General features: G+C 42.3%; 1 protein-coding gene across 3 annotated transcripts in view; it reads right to left on the bottom strand.

Annotated features, from left to right (window-relative positions):
• The window catches only part of Pdss2 (decaprenyl diphosphate synthase subunit 2), a 219317-nt gene that overhangs the window by 119934 nt on the left and 74397 nt on the right, over window positions 1-24986 (bottom strand). The window lies entirely within an intron of this gene.

The following is a 24986-nucleotide window of genomic DNA, read 5'->3' as shown; positions in this document are numbered from 1 at the left end:
GCACCACCCACAAGGGGACCTCCTCCCTTGATCAATAATTGAGAAAATGCCTTGGAGCTGGATCTCATGGAGGCACTTCCCCAACTGAAGCTCCTTTCTCTATGATAATTCCAGCTTGTGTCAAGTTGACACAAAATAACCAGTACAGTGGTCCTAGCACCCGGGTAGAAGGATGTCCTCAGCTACACAGAGAGTTCCAACAGTCTTACATGGGACCATGACTTTAAAAAAAAAAATTCAAAGAAAAAGGATTAAAAACTGTACCTGTTCAGCTTTCCTTGGCCTTAAGTTTACTATAATTTGAGTGGGCCCTAATCGAATTGCCCCTGTATTGAATTTGTCCACAGAAAATGACTAAGGTAGGAGTCCTGAGAGGAGAAAAGCTGAGACAGCCATGCTGTTCATGGGGAATAAAGGGTAGGATGTAGGGTAGTCCCTCAGCTGCCTTAGAACAGCATGCTGGCATGCTGGAACTCCAGTGACACCAGCAATTCAGCCTTCTGTGCTTCTGCAGTCTGATGACTCTCCTCTCCCTCCACTGGGATTCTCTTCAGCTGCAGCAGTGAGCCCAGGGCCTGCACACGCTACACAAGCACAGCATTCCCGCCTCTTCTTCTATTTTTAACAGCGTATCTTGAGTTATGTACTATGGCAGTTAGATACTCAACATGCTAAACAGTCAATTGTGAACACTTCTTCAAACAACATTTGACTTAGATTCTAACAAGTGCCAGTCAGAGTCATCTGAGAAGAGAGAGCCTCAATTGAGAAACTGCCTACATAAGCCCTGGCTGTCAGCAAGCCTGAAGGGTGGTTTCTTAATTAGTAATCCATGCGAGGGCCCAACTCAGTGTGGGCAATGCCACCCCTGCAGTGGCTTCCCTGCATTCTGTAGGAAAGCAGGCTGAGCAGGCCACAAGGAATACTCCAGCAAGCTGCATCCCTCCACAGTTTCCTCATCTGCAGGGATAATCCAGTAGGCAGCACTCCCCCACCCCCACCCCCCATTGCTCCTGCACTGCCTCCTGCCTCCTGCTCTGACTTCCTTTTATGGCGACCAGTGATGCAGAGCTTGAGCCGAATTAACCCTCTCCTGTCCAACCTGCTTTTGGTCATACGGTTTTGTCATAGCAATAATAACGCCCCAAAATTTAGCATCACCTACTAAACTGCCTGGGTTACCAATAACAGTAACAAGATAAATGAAAACAACTCAGCTTCAAGCTAGACAGTTTCTCGTAGTCCTAGAGGCTGGAGTTTCACAATCAAAAAGGCAGAAGATTTCAGCTTCTGGCAAGGGCTCCCTGGTTGCAGCCCCCTTCTCAAGTGTCTCTCCAGCACATGCATACATGCAAGAAAGACCTCTTTGTTTCTCTTCTTAGAATGGACAGCAGTCCCGAGACCTCACTCAATCTTTGTTGTTTCCTTTACAGTTCTGTTTCCAAACCCAATCATAGCCGGGTTAGGACTCTAACACATACACTTTGAGGGGCACAACTCAGTCCATAAAGCCTACAAAGAAATAACTGTGTGTGAGCTTTATAGTTCCATAATATACGATATCAAAAAAGTAGTAATAGCCCAATATGAGGCAAAATCCAAGTAGAAACAAGCACATTTTGTTAAGTATCCTGTCTCTTCTTTAAAGGACAGTTTTGACAGAGTTTTATACCAATTATGACTAAGATACAGCAGTTATTAAGGAGATTTTATTGTGAGAAAGAAATACATATTACACACATAACCTTTGACAAAGGTACAACAGTTAGTAAGGGCATGTGCTTAGAGCCAGAAACATCTGGCCTCGATCTCAGATCGACTGTTTCTTAGCTATATAGACCTCGGCCATGTTAATGACCATCATCCAAGCTCCAGTCTTCACCCAGGTAAAGAGGCCTCTGCCGCTGACCCTGCCATGTGGGGCTGCTAGGAAACACACATGAGATGACATGTGTAAAGTGTTTTCAGTGTACTGATCTGTGCTCAATACATGTGGCCTTGTCTGACCACTGTTTGTACAGTATGCTGTGGAAGCCTAGAATAGAGTACTTAATATGGAGGTCAGGGAGGGTTTCCTGGAACAGACAAGAGCAGAGCTACGTCCTTAGGCACAGGTCCTCTTTCTCTTCACAGGTTTGCCAGCACCACCTGCCCACTCTCCTCACTCTTACAAGCCACGCTGCCTTTGTCCTAGAAAGGACCAGGCCCTCTAAACCCTGCAGATCTGGTTCTTGCCCTCCGTCCTATAAACATGAGAAGAGATGCTGAGCAGAGGGAGTTTAGCTAAATGGCTGAGACTTGGACTCTGAGTTAGACTCCTTGGGTTCAAACCCTAGCCCTGCTATGTCACTTTGAGCGACACCTCCTCCCTCCCTCCTCCCCTCCTCCCCTCCTCCCTGTTCTATGTGCTTCACTAGCTCCTGTCTGTTTTTTCTTAAACAAGAATGTTCTTTATTTGTAGAAAGCATTAAAATTTTCTCAACAGTCTCCAGTCACTTTCACCAAACTTCCCTGTATTGCCCTGACTAGCAAACAGTGTCCAACTCTATTACATCACCTGTCAGCCTCAAGTGCACAACTAAGACAGAAAAAGTGCTTGGAGCACTAAATGGGGGAAAGGAAAGGCCAACAGACACTTTCAAACCTACAGCAGTGGTGCTACACTCCTGAGCACCATTTCACTCACCTTAAAGTTCAGAGGAGTTTCTCAATTCTCTTTAGAAGACGGGAGATTAGGACTAAGGAATCTGAGGACCTTGCACTTTGGAATATGACATAGGTTATCAGAGTCCCTAGACTAAAAGATGAAATAAGTAAGAGGAGGAGAAAGCAGGACTGGGAAGCAGAAGCCAGAGAGATGGAGACAGAACAGGCTGTGCCCGGAGGAAATAAAGTCTCTGGAACTTGTTATGAGCCCAGGGAATGAAAAGCAGCAGCCACAAGTCTGGGAGATGGATCTGAGATTTTATACCTTCCAAGAGGTGGCACTAGGTCCTACAATGGCAGGCACTGAGTTACCTCCAAGATTAAGCCCCCTGCTTTTAAGAATTGGCACCCTTTTGTGACAGATTCCAATCAACACTTAGAATTGAAGAGAATATGTCACAGGAGTGCAGCCACCCCAGACGACTGAGCATCTACAAAGCTAAGTAAGTCTAGAAAGCCAGACACCAAGTAAGTCATGCTACCATCAAGTGAAGACATTTCCTCATTCGCTCGCTCACAGCTCCTTAGTCATTTCCTAGAGAGCAGCCATTCTGAGCACGAGTACCTATGGTCAGCTACTGTACAGTCAAACTGGGTGACTGTGATCACAGCCCCATTGTTTCCCCTGAGCTTTAGTGCCTCTGTGACCTGGAGCTCAGCAGGCAACACGGATGCTATTACTATGTTGGAGGGGCAAGGAAATGAGATCAGAAACTCGCTAGCAACATACTTTAAGCAAGCAAGCAATACCAAAGTATGTACTCACACAGACTCGCTTCTACAACAAAGCCATAACCTGCAGACTGGTGAAGCAAAATGCCTTTCTGTAACGCAGATGCTCTGCGTCGGGGAAGAACTGGTTTTGATCTTTTTGGTCAGTTTTTATTTTATTTTATTTTTTTAAATCTTAGGCACCAGTGCCAAAGATGGCTCTGCCTTGCAGAGAGAGGCTGAAACTCCATCTCTTCCACAGCTGACAACACATCACTGGCATTCAGAGTCTTGTGCTTCCCTTTCATTGCGAAGTTATTGGCATAGGATGTGGCATACAAAACGAAGATACTGGTGGCGCAGGAGATAGTGCTTAAGGCCTCCTTGATGATCCTGGTAATGATGGCGTTGGGCAGATTTAGGTCCTCAGTCCTCTCGGCCATTGCTTCCGCTGGGGCCTGACCCTGCTTCTCAGGTCTCCAGCCAGTTCTGGTGTCTAGACTTCCCTGCTCATGTCTTAGGACTGCTGAGAACTGGGTGAGTTAGTCCACGCAAGGCGAAAGAAGAGTGCCTGCCTGGGTGACAGCCCTGGCTAGCCTTGTTCATCCAAATTTAAGGTCTAATTCATAGACAAGACACCGAAAGACAACAGAGAGTGTTAGACAAGAGGTGTGATTGTCTGTATGGGTAGAGAAAGAAGAGAGAATCAAAGGACAAAGAGAAGAAACTTGGTCCGTGTTGATTCCCTACTAGGCAGCAAAATTCAGGATGTCATCTCCATCTTGCTGTGCCACAATGGCTCTGCAAAGGAGGTGATACAAGCCCCCTGTGCCACTGCGTACAAAGGGGCTGGCTCAGAGGCATCAGGAACTGTGGACAGTCCAAGGGTTCAAATCAACAGGTGGATGAACAGTAGTGTTCTCTCCACAATTATTTCTTTTTATGTTCTCGGGTCTCCATTTTCTTGGCTTGAAAATTACATCATACTTTATACTACTAGGAAGAAACTCAAGCCCTGCCTTATTTTCAAGGTCTTCTGCAAGAAGAATAAGCAGGTGCACATGTTCTAATTTTACATGCCACACTAAGCATTCTATTTTATAGGAAATACGAATTATAGTATATAAGCCAAGAGTACACTTTCCTGTCCAGAAATTTAGAACATATAATTATACAGGAGGCAGTAGAAATATTATTCTCTTGAATTCTGTTTTTAAAAAAATTACCATTAACTAGATCTTAATGTTTCCTAAAATGAAGCAGATCTAATTCTAATCTTATACCTAATACTTTTCATCCCCCAAATATTGTATATAATATTCTGTGTGCTTTCAATATCCATGTGATTCATATTTCATTGTAATTGCCAGAAATCCTTTCAGTTCTCTTCTCAAAAAATGAAAGGAAAATAAAGTTTAAAAAGTAAAGTTTAAGAAAGGAAAAGACGAGAAACGTGAGTAACTGACCATCAAAACAGTAAGGATTAATTTCACGTGACCTGGGTGCAGAGACCAGGCTTAGGGCGCGCGCGCAAACACACACACACACACACACACACATGAATACATACTCTCATGCACACACATGTACACATGCTTGTCTACACTGACAAAGGAACTCTAACACTTCAAATATGCTAAGAGGAGAAGCTCGGAGAGGGCAGCACAGACAGATCTTCGAGTTTTAAATATACATGTGTATTCCTAACCTAAAACAATCTTTTCTTTAATTACAGTTGCCTGTATAACTATTAGCAGGCTCCAGTGATGCAAGCCATATTTATTAGAGGCAGCATGTCAAATAGGAGTTGACAATTACAGTCTCTATCAATACACATTATGCCAGACGGTAACGAGCCATCCACAAAGGGCTAGCCATCCAAAATAATCACACTGCTTTCCAGAGGAATGTCGAAGAGGTTATGCTTTATTACACAGTGCTCATTAGACATACAGCGGCAGCATTAGCAATTTTTCCTTCATTTGCGTCTCATTTAAGGACCTGCCCCCACAAGCACAGTCAAATTAGTACACAAGGTTAAAACCATTATGCCCAGAAAAAAAAATTAAGTTGCATTTTATTCTACAGTAATGGTGGATCAAAGGTCCTTGGAATCTATTATTTGTGAAACCATTATCTAACACTGAATATTAACAAAAGGGAGAAGAAATGTCCTGCCAGCGAGGTTCTGACAGGAACAAAGGCACACTGTCTGAAACAAGCAAACACCACATTACTTAATTAAATTACCCTAAAAACTATTTTAAAAATAATGCTAAGGTTGCGACATCAACTGACAAAAGTCACAAAATTAAAGTTAATGGTGAGGCACCAACCTATAGTTTGCCATGCCTCATTTACATCAACTTATTTTTAAGCATTCTTACTGCCTTTGTGTACAATGTGGTATTTTCTCAAGATGATCGCCAGGTTTCTCTGCTTTGTGACAAGCCCATGCCCACATTTATTGATTTTTAATGGATTATAATGAGAGGACAAAGCTCTTATAGTTTGTGGTTACAAAAACCTGGTTAAATCTTGTAGAAGTTGCAAATTTTTAAATGGATACTGGAAAAAACCTACTTACTGGGTTTTGGCAAACCAGCAGGTAACTGTTTAATGGGACCTGAGCTCGTGGCTGGTCAAACAAGCACAGACATGATTGCAAAGAGGTTTCTAAAGCACTGTGGATGAAATGTTACAATTCCCAGGGATACAAAGACAACAGTCAGAGTCAGATTAACTCATTGTTAAACAACGATAGCAGTGATCACTCATGGCTCTCATTTAGTGAACTAAACTGAGTACTTTCATGTGTTGGACCTGGGATAGAATCTTTATTTCAGTAAAAATCCAGGACAAGAGGAGCCACAGTTCAGTATGGAGAGCTTGAGGCCAGATCAGAGAGGAAGATGAACCGAAACCAAAAGATTTCAAATTTTATGCTACAGGACAGGACAAGGCCCTAACTCAGACTGATAGAACTCTGCTCATCAGAATATTCAATTTTAAGAAATCTTGATACAAGCAGGAAAAAACAAACAAACAAACAAACAAACCAGTCTTCAAGTTTGTAGCTTGGACTCTAGCAAACAGAACAGTTGAGACCAGGTATTCATTTGTGTGTTTAAGGAGAGCATGTCCTGGCCAGGCACACATATACGCAAGCACATGTCAGAGTTACTTGTACATTTTATTGAATAATTTCTCATAACTAAGTTGAACTCTGTTGGTTATTTCTCTTAGTCTTTACTCTGGCAAATGAGCTAAGAGTATTCTTCCCATCCCTTAGCTGACAAACCTGTAAACTATATATAACAGAATCACTTCAGTTCTTCCACTGCTACACCTCTATGGACCGGGCCTCAACACATCTACAGAAGATAACAAACTTTCAGGTGAAAAAGGTCAAATTGACTTATTATTATTATTTTTTTTGATATGGCACCTGATAAAGTTCAGGTGTGATAAGCAACCTGTGGCACTACAGCAGTAATTCTCAACCTTCCTAAATGCAAATACAGTCCCTCATGTTGTAGGGACCCAACCATAAAATTATTTTCATTGCTAATTCATAATGGTAATTTTGCTACTGTTGTGACTCATAATGTAAATATCTAATATGCAGGCTACCTGATGAAAGGATTGTTCAACCCCCCAAAGGGTCATGACTCTCAGACTGAGAACCACTGCAGTAGAGAGCTGGCTTAAGACCGACATGGACAGGATGTGATTCACTTCCCAGCCTCCAGACTGGGCAGCTCACAACCATCTGCTACTCTGCCCTCTTCTTTTCATCCTTGGCTACCAGGCATGTCAATATATACAGTGTATGCATTATATAATATATATATATATATATATATATTCATATACACATAAAATAACAATGAACCTTAAAAAAAAAAAAACCCAAAGAACAAAAACCCCATTGTGAACCTGAAGAGGTAGGTGATTAGTTAAGAGCACTGGCTGCTCCTCCAAGAACACTAAGGTTCAATTCCCAGCACCCACTGTGGGCACTGCATACATATGGTGCTCAGACATACATTCAGTCAAACACTCAATAACTGCCAAGCAGACCTACAGGCAGACAGTAAAACAGGCCTTGCACAGCTCTATCTATGACTCTGGTCCATGGTCCACAGTCTCTTAAACTTCTAATAGTTCAACCAATGTATACACATCTTAAATTTTATGACAGTCAAAACAAATGCATATGAATCACACTTCAAACTTTTGAGATTTTGAGGAGGCGAGGAGGCTCAATAGGCAAAGTGTTGGCTGGTAAGCCTAGGTTTGCTCTTGGGAGCCCGCAAGGTGGAAGCAGAGAACCAACTCACAATGCATCCTCTGACCTCCACACTAACCCAGAGATACACATAGGAAATAAATGAAAAAAACCCAAAGCTTGCTTTGGTTTGTTTGTTTGTTTGTCTTTAAGAACCCCCCTGAACTGTGATGCTACTGAGATGAGGACAAGCACGCACTCATGGCTTAAGAACCGCGCGCAGGAATGGCCCGTGGCTGCAGGGAACTGAGTGTGAGCGCCTCAGCTTGGCCCATGGTGTGAGCGCTGCTCTGGTCCTCTCTAAGGACTCACAGGAATCGCAGGGTTCTTCTTAGCGATGAGTTACTTCCCCTTCCAAATGTATTAAGGACAGCCATTCACTACTGGAAAGGTATGCCTACCAATAAAAAGTTCAATTTTCTTTAATTTTATACTCATTAGTAGGCAAGCAACAGAGATTATCTCATGGCTAGCAGATGCCCAGATTGGCAGTAATAAATATATCTAATAAAATGGAAAAATCAAGTCACTGTTGTTACATACATGTGAGAGAGGGTCAGCCTCAGGCCTGTGGCAATCCTTCTGCCTCCACCTCCATGTGCTGAAATTATAGTCCTGCTCCACCATGCCTGGCCTTCTGTTCTACAAAGAGGCCAAGAAAAACAAAACAAGCCCGAGACTGCGGAGGCTGGGGGGCGGTTGGCACAGAGTCTACCCTGGTGGCTCGCTGGCAGTCTTCTCACCAAGGCTACTCAAGAGAGCACCACCTACTTCAAGTTTCAGTTTTAATTATTGTTGCTGTTGCTTGATTTTGAGATAGGGTCTCACTATGTCACCTTGGGTAGCCCAGAACTCACTCATGCCTTGAGCCAAGAGACCCACCATCACATCCAGATGAGAGAGCAAAGAACAGTGAAGCAGTCCATCTCCCCTTCCTTGGGAGGGGGGCAGTTTACCAAAAGTCAGAAGCAAGAAACACAACCAATTATTACAGCTAATTTTATTTTTTATTTTTAAACTCAATATGAGATGACTTTAAAGTTGTAATGTTTATCTTAATAGGGTTTGAAACAAGAAATAAAAAAAAATTCTCATGTGGTTATAAAACATTTTATACCAGAAAGTTTTTTGAAAGGAACAATAAAAACAACAGTGCCCTTATGCTGACATAGACATCCTATTCTCATTGAGATAGGATTTTATTACTTCTAAAAATATATGGGTTACAGGTGCACAAAAAAATCCTGTTTAGACATGATCCATACCTATTGATCAACGCTATTTGGGGGGGGGGAGCCAAACCAAACCAAAACCCATGCAATTATTAACTGACCAAGCCCACAAAGATTCTAGCTTCTAAGCAAATCAGAAAACAGAAAAGCATGTTTTAAATATTTAATGTAACCATTTTCCCCCTTTCGCCTTCACGACAGTGTAAGCTAAATGGAGCATCTCAGCTTAAAAGCTGGAAGGAAAAGGACACACACAGGCTTTCAGAGTCCAGCTCCTGCTTTCACTGCTTCCTCAAAGGGCATACATAACGGGCACCAAGAAGCCAGCCTCATACATAACGGGCACCAAGAAGCCAGCCTTACCTCCTTTTCTGCTAGGCTGTGATCAGGCTTGACAGAGGGACAGAGGGAGTGGCCCCAACAGGGCAAGGTGCTTTTTGGCTTTAGGAACTGTATGAGTCTATGAAGTCAGAAAATGCAATGCATGACACAGTCTGTAGAATCCCCAGGCATCTCCGCATCCCCATAAAGTGGTCCTAAGACAGACCAAGCCTCAGCCCAAGTGCTGCAGACAAGAGACAACAACAGAGCTTACACCAAGTACCACCAAGTACCCCTGAAAGCAAGTTACTTACTAAGCACTTCGGTATGTAAAATCAATCAATCAATCAAACTTGTAGCAGTAAGGGCAGGTAGGTAAAGAAGGCGTGGCCAGCCTGGTGCTGAGTCTGAGTCTGGCCTTTGTTCTCTGAACACACCTCAAATAAATAAACATGTGCAAATGGCAAAAACCAAGTATTAAAGAAACTGCGGCCATAAGTACTAGTTCATTTCAATTCCCTGAGAACTCTGGTTTTTTTCAGCTTATTGATTTTGTTAAATTAAAACTGTTCTGGCCCACCTATAAAAAGAGTTAAAAAGTAACCTTCCCCTGCTGGAAGTTTTTAATTGAAAGACAAAATTACATACAGAAATGCATTTTAAGTGTAAAGTATCCTTCTCCTGTTGCCAGAAAACAGCTAACAAAGGGGAGTTAAGCAATTTCACAGCCATATTTTCTCACTCTCCTTCACTGGAACACTGTCATTTGCATGGCATAATAAGCTGTAAATTATAAACACTTTTACATGGCCTGCTGCAAAGGCAAGTCTGCCAGCTTTCTACTATATTGGCTAGTGTTCAAGTGATTAACTACAGCTTTGAAAAGAAGGGGTGGGAACTTGTGTGTCTCAGTTTGCTGGTTGTCTTATGCACAGCCTCTAAAAACTTATTGCATCACTATCTGTGATGCATATGTAAGTAATTCCAGCCTCCGAGGAGATGCTGTGAGCACGGCAGGACACAATTATCCCTGGACAGCCGCGAATCTTGCAGGTACACATCATTCAAACAATGCCTTGAAATGGTGCCTCCAATGAATGTGAGTGGAATATCAAAAGTTTTTAATACCAAAGTGCAGAGCAATGAGCATTGAAGAACTAATGTCAAATGACATTCATTTTGATGTCCAGCTACCAAAGCCATCTATTAGAATACAACAACTGTTTAGGGCAGAAGTCTAGCTGGGGGAAAAAAAAAAACAAACCCTAGTTTCTACAGCAAAGAAAATATTCAGGTATCAGCATTTCACAAAAGACAAGAGCACATCAGAGCAGTGGAAGGGGATATGGCCTGCAAACATATCTTTATCTTTAAACTGTACAGCACTTCCCACTGTTCCCATCACCCACAGTCAACTCTAAATGGAAAGCTTGTCCCAATAAACAAACAATAATCTACAGAATACTTGAATGCTTATGATAATGCTGAGGCTTTAGAGGTCACAGGGAAAGTTGGTGACTTGGTCTTCACTCAGACACGACTTAGTACTGCCAAACTCAGAACACACAAAGTTGTGCTCAGGGCTAAGTATAGATGTTAGACCAGCAAGAGTGTACATCTAGGATACCCTAATCCAATGTGTCTGTGGCACTGAACAGAGCATGGGTTCCATCAATTGCTTACTATAATCTTAAGTAAGCTATTTCATTTCTCAAAGTCCGTGTTCCATGGACAGTGCTTTGTTTCCAGCCAGGGTTGTGAGAGGTAACAGTTCATATGTATGAAGAACATGGAGTAATCCCAGATTTATAGACATTTTTGTATGTATGAGCTACAGCAGTACTTATTATATTTCTGTTATTATACAGAAGTGCTCCACAGACGTCGTTGGTTGACTCAATTAATCAATGAGCAAATGAACAAATCTAGTACCAGGATAAGTGAGTCAACAACTATCTGAGCGGAGTCCGGGCCTCACCCCGTCACCCACTGCTCCTAGCTGGCCCCACCTCCACTGGGACTGTCTATTCTGACACTCTGTGTGTGTGCCTGCGTTCTTGGCAGCTTCCTCAGGTCCACTGTTCTCCTGCCTGGTTTAACCACGTGCAGTCAATCTCGTCGTCTCTGTCTACCAAATCAAACTGCAGAGGCTCCGAAAAGCCTGTTTGCACACTTACACCTTGGCCATCCAGAACTCCTCAGCGTGTGAAAGCTTTAAGTCTCTTGCTTTCTGTTAGGACCTCAGTATTTCTCAGCTCACCCAGTGCACGTCTGACTCACCCTGACCTCCAGCCCTCGGCCATGCCTCCTTCATTTGAATCCTCACCAACATTTCCTTTCCAGCCAAACACAGGCTGTCATGTGCATCAGTTGGCTTTCTTCATTTGTCATTTCTTGGTGGACAAAGAAATGTTCTAGGTGACACTTCCATCTTCTCTGTGTTACTTTAGGGCTGCTGGGAAATTCGGGTTGAGCTGTGGGGAAGGTGTTTTAATCCTGGCAGGAGTGAGGTGCAGGTGAAGAATTAAGTGTATTCTACTCTACTGATTCGCTCAAAAATAGTGAGAGGGGGGGGGGGAATCACAGTAACAGATCTGTGGGGCCAGCAACTCTGAGGGTAAAATGCAAGGTTAGGGAGAGCCAACCTGAGAAAGCGCCTCTATTGTCTGGCCCACCTAGAGACAGTCTTGAGGAGGGAAAAGGAAAGCTAAGAGCATATGACTAAGGGGTTCCCCGGATTCTAAGCTTTTTGTAAAGCTAGTTCATACCTAGCATCTGCAAGAGCTGGTAAGGACTGTTTATCATTATCCAAACAGAGGTACAGCCAATGGATATGGGTAGAGGTAGTAGCCACAATAGTGGCTGTGGACAGAACTCCAATAGGTCACATGAGTGTGCACTGAAGTATCAGGAAGACTACCGGACGCAGGACCTGTTTTCCTGGTAGTTTGAAACAAAGACTTTCATATTCACATTTGTTCAGCAGAGTGGAGTGGACACAGCAGCAGGAGTGACCTTCAGGTCAACTGTATCTGGCTGGACATGTGCTATTGCTGGAGATGGTGCTGGTCTGAAACTCAGTATTGTCCCTACTTTATAGATGAGTGAGTTGTGCATGACTTGCTTAAGTTTAAATAATTGATCAGGTACAGATTGGAGACAAAACCTAAGACGTCTTTTTTACAACTCATCACTTACTACTGCAGTGCTCTGAATTTGGGTTTAAAGGATCAGAGAGAACACTAACTCATAAAGCTAGTAAATGCAGGCTTCCATTTAAAAAGTTTTTGAAATGGAGCCTGGCTATGCTGCACAGGCTAAACTTGCCTCCTGCCTCAGCTTCCAAGGGATTGATTACAAGCACATGCTTTATTACACATCTCAAGTAATTTCAGGTTTTCTGTACAGAACATTTATGCATATGCCCAGACACAGTTACCACCACTGAGAGCTTTCCCCTTGATTCTGTTGTATACGTCTGTCTATACAGGATCTTAAGTAAATGACCGCTATAGCTGGTTTTTAAGCTCTACACACCAGGAATTCAATGGTATTTAAGATGTGGAACTGGACACTGGATATTACGTTTGCCTTTTGCCTTTTATTTATTAGTCAACACATAACATCCCCTTAAGAAAAAGATTTAAAGACTCTTTGCATCCAGAAAACCATTTATGCAGCTCAGTTTTACTGTAATGTAGTTTAGGCAGGCTAATCAATACCATGTTATTTATATATGATCAGCTAACTTTCAGGCTGAGTACATCAGCAGCTTAGCCCACCTACTTTTGGTGGTTAATTATACTTGTGTTATAAGAGGCTGGTCTTATATTGTGTTTTTCTAGACAATCTGGCAAAGCAGTGGCATCTGATGTACAGAATGTTGAACATAAAGCGCCTTCCCTTCTTGCTCAACATGTAATTGCTGTATTTGTGCATGCTGTGTAAGTTGAAAATAACAATAAAAAGTTAATGAAGAAAATAAGTACTGCCTGTAATGAATTAGTAATACTGCTACATTTGTATGTACATTTTATTGTTGTAAGTAGAATACCGTCAATAAGGAACATGTAATCAAACTGCATAGGCTTTCTTGAAATTGCTCTGAAAAATAGCAGAGGTATCTTTTGAAAGCATTTACAAAAGCTCATAGTAAGCTAAATTATTCAGTATAATCACTTGGAATCACTGTCAATAAGTCAATAAGTACTCAGAGTTTGGGGGATGTTTTGGTTCTGTTAGTTTGTTTTGATTTTTCTGAGACAGGATCTTGCTAGGTAGCCTGAGCTAGCTTCAGATGTGAAGTAGTGATTCTCCTGTCTCAGACTCTTGACTTCTAGGATTATAGGTACATGCTACTGAATCCAGCTTATGATTTCTTAAAGTGTGCACAGATAGATTTCTTATGGTTGTTTTACTACTTGAAAACTATAATTTTCTTTTGATTTTTAAATAGCCTTTATGTAGAATAACATGAGTATATCACTTATAAACTAACGTAGTAGGAAAACCACGCTGGATGGCCTCCTTACGCCTAGGCTCACCCATCCTGGACTGCCCTGGCCCAGAGAGTTACCACCACTCTGAACTCTCTCCTTCATTCTAGTCTATATATACACTGACACACGACCCTATGCAAACAGTCGGTATGATAGTTCTCCCTATGTACACACGACCTCAAGCAAACAGCACTATAACAGTTTTCACGGACTATGTGTTTCAGGGTTACTTACGTTTACTTTTATATCATATGTTTATATAGCTGAATCCAACATGAATAATATTATCAATATGTTCCTGCGTGAGCTCATTTCTCAAGACGTTTTTTAACTTAACCAACCCCCAAGGCACACACAGTTTGGTTGTGCTTGGTATTTTAGGTACTTGTAGAATCCTAATGTATGAAGAGAAACTGAAGCCTCATAGGCACAGCCTATTGTTATTATAATTATAAGTCACCAGCTGCTACGTAATAACGTGCTAAAAAACAAATTATAAATTCTAATATTAACAGCTGAGACCAAGTCCAATTGCTTAAATTCAAAGGTTAATAAAAGTCCCTCTCTGTCTTTTTCCAATTTTTAAATATTCTCCACATATGAAGAGTTGTTCATGTCATCTTCAATTTTGCCTGACCCAGTTTCACTTAGAGGACAATAATGTTAAAATCAAGAAGCTAACTTCAAGATGTTTTTTGGATTTGACTTAGAGGTATATTAATTATACTTTAAACTTACTTATTAATTATTATTTTGTGTGTGTGTGTGATGCTATGTGTGGGTATCCACACCATGGGACACATGTGGCGGTCAGAGGACAACTCTCCTCCACCATGTCCTTGTTTCTGGGGATTAAACTCAGGTCACCAGGTTTGCATGGGAATGCCTGTACCCACGAAGCTTTCTCACCAGCCTTAGAATCCTTCTTGTCCGTCCGTCTATGATAAATCTTGTTTCCCCCACTTATTTGTTTGAGAGAGACATGGTCTCACTTTGCAGCCATTAGCCTGTCTAAAGCTCACTGTATAGACCAGGCTGGCCTTAATTCAGAGACAAGTCTGCCTCTGCCTCCTGAGGATTAGATTAAAGGTATGCATCACCATGCTTGTTAAATTTTTAAAAGAATTATTTGTTTGTTTGCTTGTTTGTTTGTTTGTTTATTGCATAGGAATACATTGTAGCTGTCTTCAGACACATCAGAAGAGGGCATCAGATCTCATTATAGATGATTGTAAGCCACCCAGTGGTTGCTAGGAATTGAACTCAGGATCTCTGCAAGTCCTTGCTGCTAAATGCTGAGCCATCTCTCCAGCCCTTTGTTTTGTTTAAGACTTATTTTAAACTATGTGTACATGTGTGTGTGTCTTTGTGTGGGTATGTTCATGTAAGCACAGGTACTTGGTGATGCCAGAAATGGGCTTAGAGTCCCTGCAGCTGGAATTCTAGGTGGTTGAAAGCCATATAACTGGGAACTGGGTGCTGGGAACTAAACTTGTGTCCTCTGCAAGACCAGTATACGCATGTGTTTTTAACAGTTGAGCTTCCTTGACAGCCCCTTAGTTTGAGTTCTTGAGGCCCATCAGTTGCATTACTGTATATATCACTAATTTAGTCATAATTACTTCAGTTAAAAGCTGAGTTGAATGAAAAATTAGCAGTAATGGTGCCATCTTTCATTTGGATGGATGTTCACTTTAAGAAAGCTAAACTGGAGGTGACTGTGGTGGCAGAGGACTGCAGGCACAATAGTGGGGGCCAGAGCTGTGAGGGTCACAAGTTCAGGATCAGTGTGGGGCCCACACAGAGACTTCTCAAAACAAAAACAAAAAAAGCTAACCTAACTGTACCATTTAGCTTCATTCTTGTCTTTTTTTTAATTAGAAAAGATATATAATTTTAGGTATTTTCATCTGATATTTGATCCTGAAGGCCAAAAGCTAAAAATTCATTCCCACCAGGTTCTGAGTTTATTGTCTGTTTGTGTCCTGTGTTCATGTTGGTGTTGTCCTGACTTTTTTTTTTTTTTTTTTTTTTTGGTTTTTTTTCGAGACGGTTTCTCTGTTTAGCCCTGGCTGTCCTGGAACTCACTCTGTAGACCAGGCTGGCCTCAAACTCAGAAATCCGCCTGTCTGTGCCTACCAAGTGCTGGGATTAAAGGCATGCACCACCACGCCCGCCTCGTTGTCCTGACATCTTAATACATAAGCCCTTCACTTATCTGTAGGTTAAAATACAGCCATTGCATATGCATATTGCAAATACTTTTAAAATTTGATAATTGTTTTTTGGTTTATAGAACCTTTTTCCACTGAATTATTTATATAGTCAAATATTAATATTTTTAAATTGAAATGTATAATTTAAGAGTTTTGAGACATTTTAGGAATGTCTTCCCTTTAAATACTAGTAGCAATAATTTATCCTGATCAAGTAGCAACTGACTGCTATGTAATAGAAACACACTAAATGGTAGGGTACTATGTCTGTTATGAAATCCTTTCAACTACTCTTAGTTTAAAAATTTGTTTATATTTATGTTTGCTTGTGTGTGTGGATTCTATGTGCACATAGGTGTCTATGGAGGTCAGAAGAGGGTATTGGGTTCCCCCACCCCCTCAAGCAGTTTCTGTCCAATAGTAAACAGCAAACACAATCAGTAACAGCAGCTCAATGCAGCAGAAACTGCAGGGCTCCACTGAATTGGCATGAATCAGCAGAGGCAGCAAGAATCGAAAAGGTCTTTGGTACATTTCTCTCTACAAAGTGAAGACCAGCGAAGACCAGTGAAAATGTTGCAAAGTGAACCAATGCGAGAGCATCGTTCACTGCCTGTTGGGTTTTATTTATACCCTTTCCAAAGAACACAGGTCCTCTCAAGTGTCTGTTTCAGTGTAACATCCTCTCACAGGTGAGCTTCCAGAAAACTTATTACATATCACATGACACAACTGTCTCCAAACAAACCAGAAATTTCTACTTCAACCTAGGGCTGTCAAAGTCACAGATCTTGAAGAACCCACAACTACCACTTTACTAAACCAGCATAATCCTTAACTATATTCTAAATATTTATCTTTAGACCCACAGTTATCTGTCTAGTCCTCACCCCTCAACAAGGAAACCTCTTTTTGTAACAGCGACTACTACAGAAAACCACAACCAACTATAATACTGTGGAGGCCAAGTCCAACTGATGCATCTACGAAACAACTCAGATACCTAAGGCTCGGGGAACACTGCAGAAGAGTGAGTGAAAAGATTTTCAAAACTAATCAGAGGATCAGGGAGCTTGCTGTGAGATTATGCCTCCTACCAATGTTAGAAGCTACACTATAATGTCTCATCAACATGACTGCCTAAACATAAGATGAACAAAAGGACAACAGACACACCAATGTGGATGAAGGAACTCAGAGGCCTCAACCCTACACAAATAACTACGGGCAGCTAAGGAATGCTGAGAGCCAAAGAAGTAAGTCTTCAGGGACTTACTGGTTATACAATACCTAGTAATCAGCCCTAAGAACATACATACAAGCAACACTAGGCAGGTTATATTTAGCAATGTGTGTGCGCGCGCACGTGCGTGTGCATATATATATATATATATATATATATATATATATATATATATATGTATGTAACAACAATTAAAGAAAAGAGAGGCCATGAATTTGAAAGTGAGCAAGGAGGAGTGTACGAGAGGAAAGGGAATGGGAGAAATGATATAATCTTAACAAAAAAATTAAAATTGATTCTTCTAAAAATTATTTTTTAATTATGTTTTTGTAGGGTAAGAAGTGGGCGGGTTTGTGCATGTGAGTGTGGGTGCCCGTGAAAGCCAGAGAGGCATAAACCCTTCGGAGCTGGGGTGAAGGAAGGGTAGCTGTGAGCCAGCTGACATGAATGTGCGGCTGAACTCGGGTTCTCTGCAGAACACGAGCCAGCTCTTCAGCCTCCTGGGTTATAGTTTATGATAATCTACTAATATCCTTTCTTTAAATGTTGTGTTATATTTTGCTTTTTATAACAAAGGTTTTGTTGTGTTTTTTTGTTTGTTTGTTTTTGCCTAAAAGACAGAACATGTGATTTGAAAGTTTCTTCCAGCCAGGCAGTGGTGGCGCACACCTTTAATCCCAGCACTTGGGAGGCAGAGGCAGGCAGATTTCTGAGTTCGAGTTCTGCGTTTGAGGCTAGCCTGGTCTACAGAGTGACTTCTAGGACAGCCAGGGCTACACAGAGAAACCCTGTCTTGAAACGCCCCCCCCCCCCCGAAAAAAAGAGAAAGTTTCTTCCAGTCTAGACAGAACCTTTATGTTATAATGAAGACACGATCATCTAGACAAAGATTGAAATGGGCACAATGTCCAAGTACTAGGTGAGAAAAAGGTGTGCCAGGTAAGGGCAGTGCTTGTCCTCATAGAGGGAGCAGTCTGATAAAGGACACAAAGCACCAGGACAGGGCTTAGAAGTGCTAAGACGGTAAGTGTTAAAGATGCCACACAGGGCTCACTGTATGGGCCATGTTGGCCTAGAAATTCATTATGTGCTCTGGGCTGTCCTTGAACTTGTGGTCCTGAGTGCTTCTAATGCCTTTTCTAATCTAACCTGCAGAGCGGCAAGGAGGCAGAGACCTTACTTGATATCATAGCTAGTGTTGTCAACTTGACAGCTGAAAGCGCACGCCCGTGAGGAATGCCTTAAGTGCACTGACTAGTGCTGAGAAAATCCATCTTAACCGCAGCCATGACCTGAGCCGTGTAAGTGTAGAGAGCAAGCTGGGCACTAACATAAGGACAGTCACTGTTCTCTGCTCACTGGGGACAGGAGGCGACCAACCGTTACAAGCTCCTGTCACTGTGACTTCCTCACCATGATGGTTAAAACTGGGAACTAGGAGCTAAAGCAAAAACCACAACAAACCCACCCCTCCTCCTTAAGCCGCTTCTGCCAGAGCACTGACCCTATCTCAGCAACAGGAAAGGAGGTTAAGGCTCTCAGCTTGGTCAGCTAGGGTCACATAGCCAGTAGGCAACAGGATTCAGGCTCAATTGTAAAACTCAAGCAATTTATAAGCACATATTTCTTTCGTCACTTGGCCCCATCAGGTGGGAATTCAGAAAGCTGCTTCTCTAAACCTGGTTTCTCATTAGGAAAAGTGTATTTCTGCCTCACAGAATTCCCAGTAGGATTCCATGTTAGGCACTCTGAAATAGAATACAACATTTCCCAAACTTTTGCAGCGTTCTACAAGATGTACTGCTGACAGCTCAAATGGCTCTGTAGTCAAACTAATTAGTAACAAGTGTCTTTTTAGGAATTCACAGAGCACACCTTATGTCCATAGTGATTCCTGAAACAGGAAAAACTGAAGCGGGAAAAGCTTCTACACTCTGCTTTTTACCCAGCACGCCAGCACACGCTGATCTAACTAACCTTCTGCCTACCTATACGAGTGGCATCCATAAACTCTGGAACACAGGTTGGGAAATGCTGGCAGGAAGAAAAGCATGGAGTGAGAGGACACAGGGGTGTGAATGTAGCCAAGGCGATAGTTAGCCATGAGCTTGGGGTAAAATCTCCATCACCCATCCTTTCCAAGTCTCTGCTTTTGCCTCTCAAGCACTGCCCAGACCACTGCTGTTTCTCTTAGACCTCACCTCATATGACCGTTTGTGTGTGTGTGTGTGTGTGTGTGTGTGTGTGTGTGTGTTTGTATGCACGTGCACACACACATCACTGGAGAGGAAACGGAGGGCTTGCCACACGCCAGGCAAGTGCTCTACTAGTCCGGCCCAGGACCATCTGCCTGGCAAACACTAGCTATGTCCTACAACACGTTTCCCTGGAGTCCTACATTTGTTTGGCTCACTCACTCCTCCGTCCTTCCCCTCCTTTCTCTCTCCTTCTGTGGTATTAGGAACTGAACCCAAGGTTTTGTGCATGCCAGGCAAGTGCATTACCACTGAGCCCTACTGTCAGTCCTTATCTACTTATTAGTATTTATTTATATAAGGTTTTACTATCTATCCCAGTTCATCTGGAACTTATCCCCCTGACTCTGCTCCTCAGTGCTGGTATTAGAAGGAAGAGGCACCAAGCCTGACCTTCACTTATTTCTTTAAAAAACAAATTACTGCTATTGTGATGATGATGATGATGATGATGACGATGATGATGATGATGATGTGTGTGTGTGTGTGTGTGTGTGTGTGTGTGTGTGTGTGTGTGAGACCACATAAGTCATGGCACACATGTGGAGGTCAGGGACAACATCATGGAGTTGGTTCCACATTTATGTGGTGGATTTAAGGGACTAAACACCTTCAGGTCACAGGCTTGCATGTCAAGGACCTTTACCCACTGAACTGCCTCACTGGCCCGCATTTAATTTTTAAAATCATTTTCTCGGGCCAGTGAGACGGTTCGTCAGGTAAGGGTGCCTGCTGCCAAGGCTGATGACGTGAGTTCAATGCCTGAACCCTCTAGGGTGGAGGGAGAGAACTGACTCAGGAAAGTTGTCCCTGGTCTACTCTGCTGCCGTCTGGGTAACGCCCAGTCTCCGAGGGTAGGACCCTAATTCTTTGGGCCCTTCACAGTCTCACTTCGGCTTTTCCTTTCCACTACATCTCTTCCTTTTCCCTGTGTGAGTCTGCTCAGGACACTCAACAAGGGAAGAAGGATCTGTTGCATACTGTTCTTGGCTTGTGGTTTGAGACAGGGACTAAGTATGTAGCTATGGGCAGCATGCCAGTCACTATATAGCTCAGGCTGGCCTTGAACATACAGCAATTCTCTGTGGTTTCTTCCCAAATACTTGGAGCACAGGCATGTTCCACCATATTGTTTATATACTTAGGTGTTTCCTAGCTTGATGCTAAGGTCTCTGGGAGCAAACAGTCTACAGTATTCAGGGTATACTGCCTCCAAACTGTGTAGTTCCTGATACACAGAAAGCACCTAACAGCTGTAAGAAGGATTTTGCGGTAGTGAACGTAGCAAGGCCTGATGGTAAAAGTGGAAGGAGGATGCTCAGAGACAGAGACCAGAGACAGCTGTTGTTAAAATCTAGACAGGAAGTAACAAAGGCCGGAAACGGGAGTGCAAATGGATGGCTAGAAATGAGACGGGCAGAAATGTGAATGCTTGGCTCACAGGGCATAGAACACAAAGGGTGGGAGTTACCGAGGTGAAGTTTTTGAGGATGTGGGTTTAGCAGAACAGTGATAGCACTGGCCCAAACAGAAAGGTGTATTATGTTAACCTGCTGCTGTTAACAGGCTAAGCACCCACTTAAGTGTTGTGGATTTGGTTTATTGCTTATGTTAATTGAGTTCCCAAATTGCAGGGGAATTTGCAAGTCTACCTGTAAGATGCAGCATGTGACCCCCCCCCCCAAGTTGGCTTTAATTGCCAGTGGCCAATGGCTGGGCAGGGAGACAGAGACAGGACTAGTACCTCCAAGTCATGGAAGCAGAGCGATCAGGCCTGAGAGCTGGAGAAGCGAGAGCATGCAGCCATTTAAGAGCAGGGGAAGAGCAGCCCCAGCCCCTCCCCTGACTGGGTCTGGGATAGCAAAAATGGATTATAGATTTTATAAAGTAAGTAATAATTCAGGAGTACTGGAGAGGAGGCGTTGGCAACGTGGAAGTTTGAGAGTGGCCCAGCTGTTGAGCTGCTTAGGGCATATTAAAAATAAGGCGGCATGTGCGTGTGTGTGTGTGTGTGTGTGTGTGTGTGTGTGTGTGTGTATCCTTCTTTTGAGAATCCAGCGTATCTTGGTGGGTGGTAAGGAATGCAAGCAGCCACCGGTGGGGTGATTTGAGCAGTAATCATAACTAATACCATATTTAAGTGCCTTAAAGTGGACTTTCCTTCATCACGCTGGCATAGATACCGACAGACAGGTTGGTGCTCTTCCAAGGAGTGATCCAGAGAGCACAGCATCTTTCAATGGACCTCCAAGAGCATCAGCTCAACATGTATCAACGTGCAGGATTTTGATGGTAGGAAATAGCAACACTTTGAGGTTTCTATCGTTAATATGAATTTTTTTGTTGTTTTGTTTTTTTGTTTTTCAAGACAGGGTTTCTCTGTATAGCCCTGACTGTCCTGGAACTCACTTGGTAGACCAGGCTGGCCTCGAACTCAGAAATCCGCCTGCCTCTGCCTCCCGAGTGCTGGGATTAAAGGCCTGCGCCACCATGTCCGGCCTAATATGAATTATTTAACACTTGATGAAAATATTAATTTGGAAGCCTTTTTAATTTCTCTCCAAGCTACTGGGGTTACATTGTTAATGTAAACAGCACTTTTTCTGTGACTACATTAGATAGATCTCAGACAGATAGCCCAGCTAGCTGCAAGGGAAGCTGGGAAACACAGCCTAGCTGGGCACTAGGGAAGAGAAGGATATGTTTGTTGAATGTGTTTCAGAAAGGAAAATGTATTCCATTTGTAGAATTGTTTTGGGTTTTAACACGGAGTCTCCTTATATAGCTTGGGCTAGATCTGAACTCACTATGTAGCTCAGGTTGGTGTTAAACTTGTGGTCTTGCCTCTACTTTAGCTTTTGATGTCCCAGTTAGTGCACTAACATGTACAGCCTGTAACTTGTTTTTAACTACTAGTTACAAGAGAATAATTTGAATTGGCTTTTTCAAAACAATTGAAAAAGCAGAACCACTGGGAACTATTTCACCCAGGCCTCCTGTGTTGGCACACTTATACTAGCACGGGAGAGGCTGCGGGGTGGGGTGGGGATCATGAGTTCAGGAACATCCTATGTTAGACCACCAGTTTCAAGCTACCCTGGACTCCACAGAAAGGCCACACTGCCTGTATAATAATACTAACAGCAATGGCAACCATTTGAATTTCTTGAAATTTAATAATACTACATTTATTAAAATAATACGTATTTTATTTGCTACAAATATCTTTTGTACACAAAACAAAAATATTCTATTATTAGTAAAATGGGAAGTTATAAAAGTTTTTCATTAAAGATATCTGCAAATTTAGTTAAAAAAAAAAAAAAAACTGTACTAGAAGCTGAGCCCAAGGACTGGAGCATGCTAGGCAAGTGCTTGACCACTGACATTTGTATCCAGCCCATTGCTATATGCACTATTGACCTAACAATTAATTTTTTTAAGGTTAAGATTAAGATTAATAAAATAAACTCTAGACCTGATATTGTTGGCACAAGGCTTGGACAGATGCTAATTGCACATTTTTATAAATGTGGGTTTCATGCCTTTCTCCCAAGTACACTTAATCCATTGTCGCCTAAATTCTGTCTCTCTTAGCTATTACGTCGTGGTAACTTTGCAGCACCAGCTATATCCTGAGGCCAAACAAAAATGATCACCTAACTCACTTTGGGTCCCTTAGGTGATACACTCAGGTCCCATTAGTGGACATCAAAGTCAAGCAAAAGAGGAAAAAACCCACCAACAATATAAACCCCAGTAGTTGGAGGTAAATTAAAAAGCTCCCAAATCAGTACTTTCCTCAAATGTTAAATAATTCACTGTGGCATTATAGATACAAGCCTCCAGCAAAAGTTACACTTGAATAATTAAGGAAGCAGGAGACAAACAAATTGACTTCAGTGGTACAGAAACAAATTGGTGGCCTACCATACTCCTATGCCAAATTACATTTTACATTAGCAAGTGTGTAAAACACCCATGCAACTGATAAATTGCTACATCAAGTCTGATTACAGAAAATGGCCTAGAATTACATGTCAGGGTTACTCCTAAACATAACTGAGATTCTATGCACTCAAGTAAAAACTCATGTAGATTATTTTAAAAGATTTTCGAGATTTGAGAGGGTGGAAGTTGTTCTTTGGTATTAGGTTTTTTTGAGACAGGGCCTTGTTCTGTAGCTTCTCAGATGTGATTCTTCTGCCTTGGTATTCCAAGCATTGGGGCTGCAGGCATGTGACCCTATGTACAGTGTTCTCTGGAAAGCTTTTATGTCACCGATGTGCACTAATTTTCCGGATAGAAGTTCTGTCTGGTCTGCTGAGACTCCGTGTTACAAGGATGAATAATAGAGTTTTTTCAGAAATGGTGATAAGAAAGCAGAAACCTGAGCAAACATCATGGGGTATCACATAAATACAGATATCACCCCCATACACCCCGATCTATCTACAATAAAAACAGGACTTCAATCCAACTTTGTCAACTCCTATCCAGTAGATTTTTGATAAATCTTGACTTCTGGAATGGCTGTATCTTCTGTGACAGGAGAATGATTCACTTCTGTACACCAGTCAGGTATGGAACTGTGCTTTTAAAAGCCTAAGAAATAATCAAGTACAGCTGTTGTTTACCTCACACACATGTGCACAGCTGACATTTACCTCACACACATGTGCACAGCTGGCATTTATGTCATACACATGTGCACAGCTGGCATTTACATCATACACATGTGCACAGCTGGCATTTACCTCACACACATGTGCACAAGCCAGTGTTTACCTCATATACATGTACATAGCTGGTGTTTACCTCATACACATGTGCACAGTTATCTGGATGTACAAGCCGACAGCTGACAAGCAGGGCAGGGGACTACTGACAGGACCGAGATGTGTGAGCCATTCACTTTCCACTGTCGCCGGGTTGCTAACAGTCATCCTAAATCTCTGTGTATTTATTTTCTCATAATCTGAGCTAAATTTGCTCGAGTTTTCTACAAAATATATAAGGTAAAAGTTTTGAGCTCTAACAGAGGCAGTTTGGAGGAGCTAGATAGACTTTTTTTCACTTGCAAGTTTCTCAAGACATTCTTACAAGAGGATCTGGGGGTGGACATAACAATTTAGCATCTACCCTAATGTACAAGAGAAACAAACTATTTGAAAGAGAAAAGGCAGGTGAACATGAGAGACGTGACCTTGGCCTGGCCTTTCTGCACTTGCTGCATGTCATGTGTGAGAATGTCTCCGAATTTGGGAATTTGTTCTCTCAAGAGTAAAGTGAGTGTGACAGCTCTTCTAGCGGCATTAGAGAGAGCCAACAGGCAACTCACAAAGGACTAGTAACCTCACGACACAAAACAAATACAAATCAATTCAAACACTCAAATAGATCCCTGGGTATCCCTTCTACTGAAGATTCCTAGATGAGAAGAAAAAAAAGGAGATCTACCAAATGATGCTGGCCGTGTGCACAGACCACCACGCACATGCGTGAAGATCAG

This window comes from Mus pahari, chromosome 9 (genome assembly GCF_900095145.1).
Source record: "Mus pahari chromosome 9, PAHARI_EIJ_v1.1, whole genome shotgun sequence".
NCBI classification, from domain to species: Eukaryota; Metazoa; Chordata; class Mammalia; order Rodentia; family Muridae; genus Mus; species Mus pahari.
The sequence above is the reverse complement of the archived record's forward strand: the minus strand, read 5'-3'. Positions and strand labels throughout refer to the sequence as shown.